The following is a 17,251-nucleotide window of genomic DNA, read 5'->3' as shown; positions in this document are numbered from 1 at the left end:
GACAAGATCACCAATGTATGATGGTGCTTGTCCATGTAAGGCCCTATAGACCAGAACCAGGATCTTTAAATGAACCCTGAAGTTGACTGGCAGCCAGTGAAGCTGGAGGAGAAGCGGGGTGATGTGGGCGTGTTTGGAGATACTTGGTCAGAAGCCGAGCACAGCCATTCTGAACCACCTGTGGATGGTTCAGGGAGGTTCTGCTCAGACACGTGGAGAGAGAATTGCAGTAGTCTAAGCGTGAGGAGATGAAGGTGTGGATAACAGTCTCAAGTTCAGAGCGGGACAGAATAGGACTCAGCTTAGCAATGTTCCTGAGATGGAAGAAGGAAGAGCGAACAAGAGAACTGACATGAGAATCCAGGGTAAGAGCTGGGTCAAAGGTCACACCAAGATTCCTGACAGAGGGTTTGGTGAGAGAAGCAAGCTGACCAAGAGAGTCTCTGACTTTGGGAACCAACTTGTCTGAAGCGCAGATGAGGATCTCAGTCTCATCTTCATTCAGCTGTAGAAAGATTGCAGCCATCCAGGTTTTAATAGAGTTGTGTAACAGCTGCAGGTTAGACATCTCATGGGGCTTAAAGGAGATGTACAGTTGGATGTCATCTGCGTAAATATGGTAGGAGATTTCTTTAAAAGAGCTCAAGATGTGCTGGAGAGGGTGCAGATTGAGGAGGACTAGTAGAGGCACCAGCACAGAACCATGTGGGACACCATGGGCAAAAGAAGTGGAAGAGGACACATCTTCTGATAGGTTTACCTAGTGTCTCAGCCTATCAAGTAGTAGGTGATGGTAAAGGCTGTGGAGTGCATGAAAAAAAGCCCTTATGGGCAGCAGCTCAGGAGGTAGAGTGGGTTATCCAGCAAACAGAGGGCTGAACGATCGATATGGACTCACGGCAGAGAATTTTGCTGTTGTCTCTTTGGGCAAGACACTTAACCCACTTTGCCTGCTGGTGGCAGTCGGAGGGACCGGAGGCTCCTGTGTTCGGCAGCCTTGCCTCTGTCAGTGTGCCTCAGACAGTGTAAGTGTAAACCAGAAAATACTTTTGTTTCCTGACATTATACACTGTAATAAAAGTAGAAAAGATAAACGAGACAGCATACACTTGAGAGCTCTGGAAAAGCTCAAGGAAAAATGATCCATTTCCTCTTGGTAAAGAGTTACTTTAAAAAAAAGTTTACCTCCGGAGTGGGGATGAAGGAGATGTGGGAGGGTGGTGTTGCTGAGCGCTGACCCAGGACCTGCTGCTCCTGCTCTACTGTGATATGAGCTGTCCCTGGATTATGTCCTCTCAGAACCTGGGGCCCTAAAAGATCAGGCCCGCCGTGGATTAGCTCTGATAAAGTTACTGGACAACAGCTACTGGAGAAACATCTCACAAGGGGCCACTGAGAGGATATCTGTGAGGGTCTGTGCCCACTTTTGGACTGTTACATCACAGTCCAAAAAACAAAACAGCTTGGGGGCAAAGCCCTGCTTGTTTTGGGGTGTTATGTAATCCCAATTGAATTTAGCTGGCTGCTGGTTTTGATAAACGTCCAGCCTCTCTGCTGGCACACCCATGCCCCTTTCATTATAAACAACCCTGTTAAAAAATAAAGTGTAAGCCATGCTGTTTACTGGATGGCTTAGTGCATTCTTGTGTGTCTGTGAGTTTGCTTTGTTGTCCTTGAAACCTATCTGGGGATTCAGGTATTTGGAAAAAGGATGGCCAGGTCACAATTGACCCCTCTCTTTGATTTAAGATTCAGTGCAAAGTAGAAATGCAAAGTATCTGATTTTGATTTACCTTAAATGCAGACTTGCACAGGTATTTTATCCTCCTAGAAATCCAAAAGGGATGTTAGTTATTTCTCTAACCTGGATTGCAGCTCTATCCTAAGCAGAACAAAAAGAAAACATTACACCTAAATGTGACTTAGTTTGGAAGCACAAACCTACATTTACTTGACATCATTAATTTAGAGGCCTTGGTATTCTGTAGAAATCAGGTTTTCCTGCTGTGGATGAGCCAAGGTCTTCATGGAAGTAGGACAAAGTTGAATTATCGAGAGATTTGAACCAGTAACACAATGTTTGATGTTTATTGGTGTTTTTTTTATTATTATTATTTTTACCAGTGCTCATATCTGATAATTAGATGGATGAATGGGGTCAAAAAATAAAACAAATTGTTTTTCAAGAAAGATGTTTGGATTAAAAATGCTTAATGTGTGTGTGCGTGTTCTCTGTTCAAACACACACACACACACACACACACACACACACACACACACACACACACACACACACACACACACACACACACACACACACACACACACCAGCTCATAAACTGGTTGTCAGGATCTCACTCTGCTATTCAGTCTGGCAGATGAAGCCAGATTTTGGACACTAATAAAATGTCTGGTGGATGGCCTCAGGAGGCATCAGCCTCCCAGAACAACTTAAAAAAGTTGTCAGATTGCTTAATAAATTTGTATCAGGATCCTCCACACAACTAATAATTCATAAAAATGTGATTATTTTTCATACTCTACATATGCCAGGTTCAAGTTGGATCAAATGCACTTAGAAAATCAAATAAATCAAAATAATGGACACCCCCCCCCCCCCCCCCCAAATTTCTCTTAACTATTATGTTGGACTGATTGCAATTAATCTCACCTTAATTGTTAGATAATTTGAAAAATGCATTCACCACATGGAACAAGACATCTAGAATCATGACTATGAAGTAAAAAACAATTTAATTTTGTTCTGCATGTAAATCCCCACTTTCACTCATTTCTATAATGCGTGCTGCTACGTTTCAGGATTGTCGTCAACTTTATTAGAGGGAACCTGAAAATGAGAATCAGATTATCTTTCCACAGGTATTGCTGAGACAACGGACTGTTTGCACTCTGCATGCAGAGAGAATGCTTAAAGAAACAAAAAAGTGCTCTCAGTTATTCATTAAGAACATCTAAATATAACTCAACACAAGGTCATTTGTAACTAGAAAGTTTAGTCGATGAAAGCCAATAATTTAGTTTCAGACAGCAGCTTTGTTTTAGGGCTTTATGGATGTTTTGATTTATATGTTCATACCTTTACCTGGTAATCACAAAGCCCAGGTCTCTGCTGCACCCAGATTGCTAATTTAACAAATATCTGCATTAATTTCTCTGTTATGTTGCCCTCATTCACCTATTTCATCTCCTGATTCTGTTGTGTGTGAAGTGAAGTCACTGTATCTGTGTGTCTCGCTTTGTCTTTTCCTATATTAGTGAGGCCAGTTAATGCAAGTGGAAAATTACTACAGGAAATTAGAGTTATTCCTCTTGAAGCCGTGCGCTTCCAACATGATTATTGCCCATCCTGTCCTTTGCAATAGTCTTGTTTTTGTTTTGAATATTTGGATTTAATTTTTAAATGTGTGTGTGTGTGTGTGTGTGTGTGTGTGTGTAGTGAGGGTGGGGTGGGGTGGGGGGTATATTTTTAGCTCTGCACATTTTAATCTGATTTCTCTTTACCAGGAGGACAGATAGCTAAAGCGTACACAGTTAGTCAGCAACACAGTTGAGGCCATAAATGACCGTTAGTGTTTTTAACAGCACAAATGTTGAGCATGGTATACCTTGGTACGTTGAGGGACATAGGTGAGAGAAATTATTTTAAAAAGGAAATGGCATTGAACAGATTTTAAAGAGATTATTTGTATTGCACTGCTGGGCATAAGTATTTGAAATAGTGAGAATTCTGGCTCTCAAAGACCTGTTACTCTGCCTTTAAAAAGTCCACAACGTCACTTATTGATCTAAATTAGTTGCACCTGTCTTAGCTTGTTAAAGACACCTGTCCATCTCACAGTCAGTCTGAGGCCTAGTCCACACGTAGCCGGGTTTTTAAAAAAACGAATATCCGCCCCTCCAAAAACTTGCATCCACACCACCTCGTTTTAAAAAAAACTCTGTCCACACGTACCCGGATAAATTTGTTGTTAAGGACATGCCAGACATGTAGGCGGCAGTACTTCCCCCGTTCTTAACCTCGTCCTTCGTCTGTGGTCTTCCGCAAAGAGCAGAAATTCCGCTTGCAAAAACAAACAAGCAAAAAGCGCTTGGACAATTGATAAAGTGAGCGCAGCTCTGAGGGCATCCATGCTGTCAGCTAGTGTAAACACAGGTCGCACACGTGATGTCAGCATTTTTTTGTCGCGGAAAGTGACGTTGCGGACCTTAAAACTCCGGTTTTGTCCGTCCACACGCAGACACCCAAAACGGAGAAAACGCAGATCTTCACTTTGGCCGGAGTTTTTAAAAAGATCTGTTTTCGTGTGAAAAAACTCCGTTTTCGTGTGGATGACAGGCCTAAACGTAGAAAAATATCTACGTTTTGGCAGATCCCCGGCTACGTGTGGACAGGGCCTGACTCTAACTACTACTTTGGGCAAGACCAAAGAGCTGTCAAAAGAGACAAATATTTGGACCTCCACAAGGCTGCAAAGGGCTACAGGGCAACTACTAAGCATCTTGGTGAAAATGAATCAACTGTTGGAGCAATTGGTAGAAAATGGAAGAAGGAGCTGTCAGTCTCCCTCAGATGGGGGCTCCATGCAAGATCTCACCTGTAGGGTATCGCAGAACTACACAGGAGGAGCTGGTCAATGACATAAAGAGAGCTGGGACCACAGTTTCAGAGGTCACTGTTGGTAGACTATGCTTTCATGGTTTAAAATCATTCATCGCACATAAGGTTTCCCTGCTCAAATCATCACATTCCTGGACATTAAGTTTGCTAGAGACCATCTAGTGTAGGCATGGGAGAAAGCCATGTGGTCAGAAGAGACCAAAATAGAACTATTTGGTCTAAACTTCACTAGCTGCATCCCAAGAACTCAATCCCTACTGTGAAGCATGGGAGTGAAAACATCATGTTTTGGGGATGCTTTTCTGTCAGGGCCATGCATAATGAATATTTTGAGAATCTGTGCAATGGAACATCTTTGGAGGCAGTTGAAACGCTGTGTTGCTCAGGAACAAGCCCTGAAACCTGGCAGAGGAGACCTGTAAGGAGAGGATCATGATCTCTATTGCAGTGTGTGCAAACCTGCTCAAGAACTACAGGCAACATTTGACCGCTGTAAGTGATCGAAAGGCTTCTGTGCTAAATATTAACACAGATGTTCTCAGGTGTTCATATACTTACATAAAAGCAGTGCGATAAAAATTCAGTTATTTAAAAATCATTTAATGCAATTTCCTGATTTTTTTTAAAACTGTCTTTTCACAGTGGGTATGCACCTATAATTTGTACTTAAGACCCATCCATGATTTCTTAGTGGGAGAACTAGCTAAATCTCATGATGTTCTAGAGTTCAAGATTTAAACATTTTAAAAATATGGATATGTCTGCAAGTACTTCACAGAACGTTTTATCACTAACTTTAGATCATCTTTACCAAACTACATTCAGGGACACAGTGACATACAGAAATCTGTTCAGACTCACTAATTTGATGTCTCTGATCTGTTACAGTCTAAAGTGACTTCAGCACAAAGCCGTCAGTGTCTGAGGTTTAACCAGGTTATGATACAGCTGTAGATGTAATTTCCAAGATTAGAGAGCACCACATGTGAAACATGAAGATGTTGGGAGACAGGATTGATCCAGGGAGACACAATGGATTCATTGAGGAGGCAGGCCACTGCCAGAGTTTCCTTGTCTTCGTATGGAGGGGAACGAGCTCAGTCACATTTGGGTTTCAGACAGTCCATATAGAGATTACGTGGAAAGCTGCAGCATAATGCAACGATCATTCTCTCTGCTTTTTCTCCCATCTTTATCCAGCTGAATTAGTTTTATGTGTTCAGAAGACAAGATATTACATTCAGTCTTTCCCTTTTTAAAGGGAAGTCACCAGGCTTCATTTGATCTGTTGGTCTCTAATAACCCACACACAGCTTCTGATTAGAGTTTAAGTGTGTCATGCTGAGAGATTGGTTAGAGACAAAACTTGGGATTTTAATCACCTCTAAACCAGCTTCAATACAACCATTTGTCTTATGCCAACATTATCATGGGTGGATCCTGAGGTGGGGCAGGAGGGGGACACAAATTCAGGTGACACGAGTCATTGCAGATAAGAAAATGTTCTCTACAATGCACAATCATGAAAAATCCTAGAAAATCCTTACATCCTTCCTGTTCAAATCAGCGCTGGTCCATCATAAAGCTGATTAAATCACATAATCTTATTCAAAATTCACATCAAAAGTTATGAAGTCACTCTAAAAACCAATGACCTGTCATAAAATGTACATGTTGGGTAATTATTTATCAATCCAGGGTTACCTGAGGAAAGTTTAATGCACAGGGATTTAGAGCAATAATCAATAATCAGTTTACTTTGCAAAGTAAATGGAGAGACACATGAAGGAATACACACCCAGTCATGTTTCACAAGAATCTCTCAACAGACTCAGTCTGTCAAGAGGTTTTATTTTGCGGACCAGTAGCACACGAACATTCACAAACATTCCATCTAATATACGGAATAAAAACAAGGCCAGGTGCATTCATTTAACAGAGAGTTTCCCATGGGAGTGTTACTGATGAATCAGACCAAGCCAGCCAGCCAGGTCAATGGAACAATCAGATCCTGCTATTTCCATCTCAGGAGAATAGCTAGGATTAAGCCACATCTTTCATGTAAACATCTGCAAACGGTCATCCACGCCTTCATTACCACCATACTGGACTACTGTAACTCGCTTTATGCAGGCATCAAGCAGGCCTCCATAGCGAAACTACGGAAGGCCCAAAATGCGGCAGCCAGGTTACTGACTGGTACCAGGAGATCTGAACACATCACGCCTGTCTTGGCATCCCTACACTGGCTCGAGGGGGTCGTGCTTTCTCGGTGCTGGGGCCGAGGCTCTGGAATGAGCTACCTACATGTGTTACAAAGGCCATCATGCTCGGCAAGTTTAAGAGCCAGCTGAAAACACACTTTAATTCTTTAGCTTTTATTCAAGAAGAGCCTCGTTAACGGATGGCTTTGCACTTTTTTGCTGCCCCACCTAGATTTTATCTGCATGTTTTTTTTTGTTTTTTAAATGGTTTCATATGTTTTTTTATATAATTTTTTTAATGTTTACTTCTGCTGTGCAGCACTTTGTTTGGTCCTTGGGCCATGTGAAGGCGCTATATAAATAAAGTTTAGTAGTAGTAGTAGTAGTAGTAGTAGTAGTAAATTTTCACCACCATTAAGCATTTCAGTCAGAAACTCACTCCTGTGTCTTCATGAGCTAAACTGATGTTTACATTCCAAAAGGGGACGGAGAACCACAGCAACTGAACCACTAAGAAATACTCCTGATCATGAAAATAATATTTCCAGTCTACGTCGAAAGATAGGTGAGATGTCCTACATTACAACAACCATGGAAAATGTCAGTGTTAACTCCGTAAACAAGCAATAGAAAACTGCTAAACTAAAAACCTCCGGTAGGGAAACCACACAATTGAGCTACAACTCAGCACATTGAATAGAACAACGGATCTGTCTAAGGAAAAAAATAAATAAATAAAATGTATGATGAACACTGAATGACCAAAACCAAACACTTGGAGAAGCCTAGAGGTGTTTGAAGGCTTTTCATGACAAAAGAAAATAACAAACAATGAAATAACACATAGATAAAACCAAAATATTAAGGTGGCCACCATAAAGACCGAGAATACAATTGATATAAAAAAAACAATAGATATAATATGAGTTACATTAAAACAGCAGCTTTGATCTGCTCATTTCTAGTTCTACTTTCAGACAGTTTACGAGTTCTCACGTATAGACAGACGTCAGAGAGATTCAAGTGATGACAAACAATGTTTTGGAAATGCCCAATATGCAGTTTTGAATACAAACAGGTACTGCAACACCAGCTTCATACACCCAGGTGTGTTTGACATCAAATCCAACAAGTGGGAGGTTGGGAGCGGTCCCGTGAAGTCCACTCTGTCTGGGAGCTGCGGCTGCTTCCTCGGGGCTTAAAACTTCCTCTTGTGTAACCCTGACGGTAATACACAGTTCCTACGGTTATTTCTGGTTTAACAATCAGTTCTTCTTCAGCCAGGGTTGAAGGTTCTGGTGGTTGAGCGAGGTTCTGTGCGCCTTCACAAGGCGGGGGAGGAGATGGAGTGAGGAGTTTTAACTCCCTCTTTCATTTATCAACTGGCGCTGAGTTGCCCATTAATTATGGAGGATAATCAGAGTTAAAATCAGACAGTTAGGCAATCAGAGTTATAATCAGATAACCAGTTATCCCTAGATAATCAGATGTGTTATCCGAATATCAGCAGCACTTTTTATTATTGTCTGCCTTAACAAGGCTGCACATCACGTTCCATTACAGCACCGTAAGAAGGCAGGTTGACATCATCTATTTATGCAATGTGCATCTCAAGTACATATTAAATAGATTTAAATGTGCCGCCAATGCATAGTAGCAACACGATTTGTAATATATTTCAATGCAGTTCAGTGCAGAAAGCAACCAAAGGAATCAATGTTCCTCGACAGCTTGTTAATTTTCTGGTAAGCCAGGTAGCCTCCAAGACCAATGAGCAGGAAACGTGACACCAACACCACGAATATCCACACGTCTTCAGAGTCCTCCACAGACAGCTGAGATAAACAAATCAAGTTCCACTGTTTCCAGGAGTCCATGATGTGTCCAACTGGGTCTGTCCTGGAGGGGCATCCGGGAGTCCCTTCTCCCGTTCTCATAGTTGAAAAAAATGTATCAATCGCGTTGAGAGACCAACTGACGAGATCCATCTTAGTGAATTTCAGTTTCCAGTTTCCAGAAAAAATGCAGAAGCAGCCATGCACCCAGCACACAGACAGACAAAGGGCCTTGAGGATAAGATATGGAGGAGAGGAGGAAAAAAGCGTCCCTCCAAGAGCCAGAAGAAGAGTTCCACCCTCATCCACTGGGGGCTGATGTTAGAAATGAGCAAATCCTAACTGACTCCCATGTTAAAAATACCAATTTCACAGCAGAAATAAACATGTTTACAGCCTGGTTCCAAAACATGTTTTAGGTTTAATAGATCTAGTTTACACTCATGACAACTCTGAGGGGGGTGAATTTTTTGTCACTCCTGTTTAAGTGTGTTAAATGCCTAAAATTCTGAATAATTAATGAGCATCAGACCCACGTGACCACAGAGCTAGCTCCAGGGGAAGGCCTCAGCCTGAGCCTCGGCCTCGCCTGAAAACTGTTCCATCATTTTCAGTCTCTCAACTTAGACCATTAGTTGTGCCATTTGTGCATTCTTTTTTGGATATTATTTGTGCAATTTTTGGACAAAATGACTTGCTGTGGTATTAATTGCACTAATAGAGCATCCAAGGAGTCTCCAATTCATTTTTTTTCAGTAAGTAAAATTATATTTATGTATTTTAGGTCACTGCCGCTCTTAGGCTAGCTGAGGTTAGATTTTAACATGTACTGTTTAACCATGAGATTTAAATTTAATAGGGTAAAACCCAGTGCATTTAACATGACACTGCATTTTTGAAAATGGGTTGAAACATGACATGTTGGTGGAGCTGGGTTCCGACTATCGGTATGGTCCCCTCCCTCCAGCGGCAGCTCGGCGCATCGCTGATGGCAGCGGCACCTGTCTGCTGCGCGGGCTTCCTGCTTGTGGAGCTCTCGGGAGACCTGTGCTCCACACGGTTTTACCCAGCGGTCAGCCCGGCACATCTCTGACTCAGAAGCTCCAGTGTTGTACACAGTTAACTCCGGTTGTAGCTTGGTAGCTTCCTCTGTTAGCTTAGCTCCCACCTCCGCGTTAGCTTTGGGTTAGCTTGTAGCTACATTGCTTCAGTTCGATGGGTGTCATCATTTGATCACAACCTTGCAGCCCCACCCTCAGCTCCACCTCTTTTCCCTTTTATGGAATTGTCTGGGCTTGACGGAACCTGTGACACAGTCAAAATGGAGGTGGTGGCCACCTCCCATTTTGCCACAAAAACTTATAATTGGAGCCTATGGACACAAATTGTCCAGTATACATGTCGATGGGTTTATCCCAGGAAAGTCAGATATAAAATACAGTTAAATAAATCAGCCATAATAACAAACAGAGTTTGTATATCTTTGCTTTCTGAATAATTGATACAATAATAAATGTGGGTTTAAATAACAAGCAGGTTCTCTTATCAGAAGGTCTTTATAATGCCAGCCAGTTTGTATTCAGCACATATTCAAATGTTGGCATTTACACATTTTCTCCTTTCATTGCATTCTACCTTGTGTTCTTTTTACAGCTCTGTCTTTAAGCAACAGTCTGCAAACCCACCCTCCCCGCATCACTGAGTCAACCATCTCAGCCAAGTAATTGTTCAAATTCTAAGGTGAATCAGTGCAATACCAGTTAGAGAAAATGCAATACTCAGAGGGCCTGCAGCTGATTTAATTAACCAAAAATGGCAAAAAGAAAAGCAAATGCCAGGTGGTGAAAGGGGGTCATAACTGCAGTTAGATGATGAGACTATGCAGCACAGTTTGGCTTCTTTGTCTATAAGCAAAGTAAACATATCAGATAAAAGAATGATGGGGAAAAAGGTTTTCAGAGCTAAAATTAAATAGAAACGGGGCACAGTTTTACTTGTTACATGCATGAGCTTAAAACACATTAGAGACATAAACAACCTTGCCTTTGAACTAACACATAAAAGCATTTTTGTAAAGAATATATTTTTCATCCATCATTTTTAAAAGGCTCTGCTGAGACAGATTTTATCCAAGCATAAAAAACATAATCTCCTCTCTGTAGCACCACCTTCATCCATCAGTGGAGGTGTCCGAGTGCACTAATGATCCTAGCAGCTAATTTGTCTGGGGTATATTACCACTGGTCTCATCTGGTAATATTGTTCCTTAGTGAGGGGCAAGTAAAGGAGCGGTTTTAAAAACCTTAAGTTAAAAATTCTTACTGTTATGACCCCTGGCTGTCTGGCTCTTGGTTGAAACCCCATTTTGAGTTTCGGTAATGTGCCTGTTCCCGCGCAGTCTCTGGTGATCTGATCTCCAGCTCTAATAGAGAAAAGCTCGGAGCACTGCACCGTCGCAGTTGATTTTGTTCAAAAAGCAAATAATAAAAAAAATAAAATTAAACTTACATCCTGTGCTTACTTTCATTTTCAATGTAGTTGCCGGCCGGAGCTCAGCATTAACTCCCCACATCATCATGACACCTCCCTCTGTTGGGTGAAGACGCAATCACCGTTTATAAGGCAGACAATTACCTAACTCTAATCAAGTGAGGCAGAATGAAAGCTGCAAAATTTGCTGGCATGGCGCGCTCATAAGACACACCTTTGCAATAATATTACGCTGATTTTGCCAGCACAATGTGTCTTGTAAAAAGAGTTAGTGAGACAGACAGGGAGAACGTTTTAATCAGAGGAGATGTTTACTCCACGGTATCCAGAATGATAATGAATCATGCATGCAGGAAGCCCCCACTGGCTGATTCTACTGGCCAATCAAAGGCTCCCCCTAATGGTAGGCATGAATTTGAGCTGGCCAATCCATCTGCAGTGGGTGTGTTGGGTAGGTCTGCCCGAAGCAGACCGCCTCAGCAAGAGGTCTAAAAAAGTGACCAGTTGAGCGTGGACAAAACCAGGATACCCATATGTGAACGCTTTGTACCATACCTGGGCGGAGCCGAGCTGGCACTGATGTCAAAGGCATAGGTCCTGCCCTGGGGTCATGAGCAAATGCCTGGTGGCCGGGAAATGGCAGCCACTCACTCAAATGGTTAACAGTGGGGTTGGGGTTTGTCAAAAAGGTTAATACTGAACATTTAATACTAATTTTAACTTAGACAAACCTAAATGAGAAGGTCACATTTACGTAATGAGTGTTAATTACCTTTAATTATGGACCATAAGACATTAAAAATTCATATCGAGTATGAATTCCATCTTATGGACACTGGGTTATTTAAATCAGACGATTGGATCTTTTTATTGCAGGGATTTAGATAACACTTTGTATTAACTGAGAGACAAGAGAAGAGAGAGAGACCTTCAAACATTTAAGGAAATTTATTAATAAATAATTTTAAACAACTTAACAAGACTAACTCTCTAATGATGGATATTCTGTTTGAATGAGGTGTGAGATGGTTGGTGTGTGTGTGAATGAGTGTCAAATTCAGAACCCTCGTATCCGGAAAAACAAAGTCTGAGTGGGAGATGATGTTTTGCTCCTAACTGATCAGAGTTTGACACTCGTAGTCATAAACACATGAGACGCCATTTATGTCGCATCCACATACTCTCAGTGAGACCTCCGTACAGATCTGGATGCCAGGTCCACGACCCTCCTTGGTACTGGAGCCTATGAAACAGCGTTGACAGTACGACAAACCAGTCTTTGGATAGTCTCCAGGTAAAAAGCGACAGGTGTTTCACAGCGTCAAAAAGGGGACCCTCCTTGGTTCAGCGAGTTCAGCTTTTATTCTGAAAGGTACCGTTGCTTGGTTGGTAACAAAACAACAGAATTTTCCCAGCTTGAATGGTTCTCAGCTTAAAAAGAGAAGTACAGATGGCGGGTCCAATACTTCGCTTAACATGCGGTGAACTTCATGGGATCTTGAGAACTGAGACCTTGAGAACTGAACTTAAGATGGCGTTGGAACTGTTTTATTAATCTGGATGTTTTTGATTCTGGACAAATCAAAGCTGATAGATTTATAAACACCACAGAGACTCTGCCACGCTTCAGACTAGGAAGGTTCTGATTGGATCAGTACAGCAATGTGTCATGTGATTGTTTTCCTTATGTGTGTCAGTGTGTCTAGTGAACTAGATTAAGTCATATTACTTATTAAAAACATTAATCATAACATTGTGATTTCAATGATCGGTCACATTGTATTATTGACTAACAGTTTTTTTATTAGCTTCATTGAAAATAGAGTTCTTTGATTTAATAAAAGAAAACAGTCTCTTCATCTTCTGTCTTCTTTTGCTGGAAAGTAAACAGTTTAGAAGTGAATGCATGACCTTGAGGCTGTTTCATGCACTCTGGCGCTGTGTCAGAGGGAACTGTGGAAAAGGTTAAATAACCTTGGAGGAATAGCTCCTTCATCACGTTACATTCATAACAATTATAAAAATGTACAATCTACAATAAAAAAGTTAGTGAATATCATTTTAAATTGCACTGATGCCTCTTTTCTTAAACTATCGATTGCTTATGAGCTGAAGAGCTTTAAAAACAGGTTTAATAAAACAGAGGAGGCGAGGAACACAGTGGTCCATCTCTCTGTAGAAGAAAACCCTCTGACAGGTAGGTGAAAACACTCCATTATTTTACATAATTACACAAAAACTATTTGTTCCAGTCAGCTGCGTTGACTGCAAATGTGACTTCGATTTTGATTTATTTTTCTTTGCCACTGATTGCAAAGGTTAAACCACTAAAGAACACATTACTGATGAACAACTCTGTCCAAATTCTCTGTGAAGGGTCCCTTTTCTACTTTGTAGGCAAATCATGGTGTTTGCGTTGTACTATAAGTGGCGGGAACATTGTCTGGTGTCCTGTCATTTTTGGGAGGAATCTTTTAGTTCAGATACTTTAACTCGTCAAGTATTCCGGACTCTTAGTCCAATTCACTAAGTAACTTTAACATTTTACATTTGAAGATAAACTGAACATAGTCCCATTGACACAATCCGACGACACAATGTCTAAAACTACTACAGGTTAAAACATCTATAATTCTGGGCTGTTTATTAACAAAAATAAAATGAATATGATGCAGCTTAGAAATGGCAAAACCTGTGATGCACAATAGAACATTTTGTTCATTGATTTTTATTTCTGTATGTCTTAGCTATGTTTCACTTCGGTGACTGTTCTTTTCCTTATATCAAAATATACAAAGTAAATCTGATTAAAGGGAACTGTTTTAGTGTAAATTCAATTAAATTCAAGTTTATTTATGTAGCGCCAAGTCACGACAAGAGTCGTCTCAAGGCACTTCACATAGTAAACATTCCAATAGAGCTCCGGGAGTTGACGTCACTTCTCCCGGCATGCAACAGTTCAAATCGAAACGGTGCCATATTGGCAGGCAGAAGCCCGCAGCTGGACTATTTGTTATTGTCAGAAAACTCAATCAAACGGGAAATATGGTAGATTCCTGTTGTGCCCCAGGATGCAGAACAGACGCGGACGACATAAGGAACGACCCATCTACAGGATTCCCCAAGATCTGGAGCGCCGCAAACGTTGGATCATTGTAATAAAACACGCTAGTGACAGGGCTAAAATGAAACTGTGGGATCCCGAGAGTAAAGGTTTTCGCTTATACAGCGACCACTTCATATCAGGCACTTCAACCTTAAATACTTTTATTACGATTCTTAGTGGGCTTCCTAAACTTATTTTGGCGGGGCTTTTTCTGTCTTATTACTCATAGCAACAAGTAAACATCACGTAAAACGTTGCCTTGTGAGTTCTGCGTGCTGCCGTTTACGTGTTTTATGATCACAGCAATTAACCGGCTAAGCTGTATTTAATTTTTAAGCAATGGTTGATCACTTGTCAGATCACACATAAAAATCACTTTGTATTACTATTATCTGTCTCACCGAGACAGATCTCAGACAGATCCTGAGACGCTCCTGCCTGACATATTAATTTTATTCACGGAAAAAAATCAAACTAGTGATTTCTCTTGGCGTTCAGTTTATACATTCAAACAGCACAGCACTCTATTTAGACTACTTACATGTAAATCTATGTTATTTGTCCATCCATCCATCCATTTTCATCCGCTTATCCGGAGTCGGGTTGCGGGGGCAGTAGCATCGAGAGGCCCAGACTTCCCTCTCCCCAGCCACTTGGGTCAGCTCCTCCGCGGGAATCCCAGGGCATTCCCCGGCCAGTTCCGGTAAGAAGTCCGCTCCGACGGCTTCTGGCGTTTTTAAAAAGTATCCCAGGGACACGGTAAGGGTCGGAGATATTTATTCTATTTAATTTCTGACTATATAAAACGATTTCTTCGGTTTAAAGTGTGAAGTAAACTCCGAAGTAAAATCCAAGCCGATCCCATTCATTTTGTTTACATTTGTTGCCTGCCAACATGGCGTCTAGTCTCTGAGAGTCAAGTGACGTCCAGATCTCTATACAGGTCAGTTTATTAAGCCAATAAGAAAAAAGTTTCCTATATAAGGAACCCAGCAAATGGCATCAAGTCACTGACTGGTGTCAGTGTCTTTACAGCAATCCTCATACTAAGCAAGCATTTAGCGACAGTGGAGAGGAAAACTCCCTTTTAACAGGAAAAAACCCCAGAGGATCCTGGCTCAGTATAAGCAGCCATCCACCACGACTCACATGACTGAGCAGACACACGCACACGCACACACCAACACCAACACCAGCCCACCCAAACACAAACACACATCCACACACACAACATATATACCAAGTAATGTTTATATGGTTACATTGTGATTTCTTAGTAAATATTCTATTTGGTGAGAGATAAACTTCATTGTATGTATCTTAGTGAATCTATAATTAAATGGGTAAACTAGTAGTAGCACATTCAATGTCAAATAAAATAAAAAGTTATTATCAGGAGAGGGAGAATGTTTAAGTGGTTAGCAACAATGTTCAAGCCGATGGCCCCCTCCATGAGGCCACCACAGCTCAGCAGAACACCATTGTAGCTTCTTCTGGGGAGAAAAACACTTAAAGAAAAAATAAACTTAACAGCTGGAATAGCAGGAAATAGTACAGTTAAAGAGCAAATTGTAGAAGAAAATAGTAGAGTGTGGAAGGTGTCAGTATATCCACCAGCAGTCTAAGCCTATAGCAGCATAACTACATAGATAACTCTGGATAACTTAGCCTTTTAGATGGAGGCATGTTGGATGCAGGGCAAGGGAGAGCCATCTTTACCGACTGTACACTCCACCTCTCTCTACTCTCCCACTTGTCCACATCTGGGCTAACATCAGATTTTAACCATAGTCCCTATCAAATAAAAATGTTTTAGGCCTACTCTTAAAAGTAGACAAGGTGTCTGCCTCACGGACTAAAGCTGGGAGTTGGTTCCATAAGAGAGGAGCCTGATAGCTAAAAGATCTGCCTCCCATCCTATTTTTAGATATTCTGGGAACCACCGGCAAACCTGCAGTCTGAGAGCAAAGTGCTCAGTTAGGAATGTATGGAACAATCAGGTCACTGATGTATGATGGAGCTTGATTATTAAGTGCTTTATATGTGAGAAGGAGGATCTTAAAATCTATTCTGAATTTAACAGGCAGCTAAGACAGGAGAGATATGACCTCTCTTTTTAATTCTCATCAGAACTCTGGCTGCAGCATTTTGGACAAGCTAAAGACTTTTAACTACATCCTGTGGACTTCCTGAGAGTAATGAATTACAGTAATCCAGTCTTGATTTAATAAATGCATGAACTTGTTTTTCAGCATCACTCCTGGAAAGGATGCATCTAATCTTAGCAATATTCCAAAGGTGGAAAAAGAAAATCCTACAAACCTGTTTAACGTGGGATTTGAATTACACGTCCTGGTCGAAGATAATGCCAAGGTTCCTTACTTTGTTCTCGGAGATTAATTTACTGCCATTCAGGTCAGGTGATTGACAAAGCAATTTCCTTTTCTGAATTTCAGGTCCAAATATGAGAACTTCAGTCGTCTGGATTTAAAAGTCCCACAAACAGACACAGTTTTAACTCTAACTTATAACACCTTAAAGGAAAATATGAGATGAGTTAAAAGTGGAAAAGATGAAGCAGTTAGCTTTATACATCTTTGGTGTGTTCTTGCTGTGTTGAAATTCTAATTCCATCTTTTAGTTCTTTTTAAAACACAGAAAGTGTTTGCAGCTGCAAACGAAACGTTGCAGGTAAATAAAACCTGTCTGTGTTTTAAAAAGAACTAAAAGATGCAGTTAGCTTTATGACTTAAATGACCTGATGAAAGAAGATTTTACTTGCTTCACCTTCTGTTTTGTTTTGCTTCTGTTTTTTGAATAAGCGGTCGGTCACTAATGAGTCTCTTTCCAAAAATGGGATTTAAGAACACGAATGGAAAACTAAACACTGAGGTGGAATTTATAAAACCAAATATGTCATTTCAGCAAGGATGTAAAAAATGGTGCTTTCTATATTTTTATAAATTTGTGAGCAAGG

The sequence above is a fragment of the Nothobranchius furzeri genome, chromosome 8, assembly GCF_043380555.1.
Source record: "Nothobranchius furzeri strain GRZ-AD chromosome 8, NfurGRZ-RIMD1, whole genome shotgun sequence".
Lineage (NCBI taxonomy): Eukaryota > Metazoa > Chordata > Actinopteri > Cyprinodontiformes > Nothobranchiidae > Nothobranchius > Nothobranchius furzeri.
The sequence above is the reverse complement of the archived record's forward strand: the minus strand, read 5'-3'. Positions refer to the sequence as shown.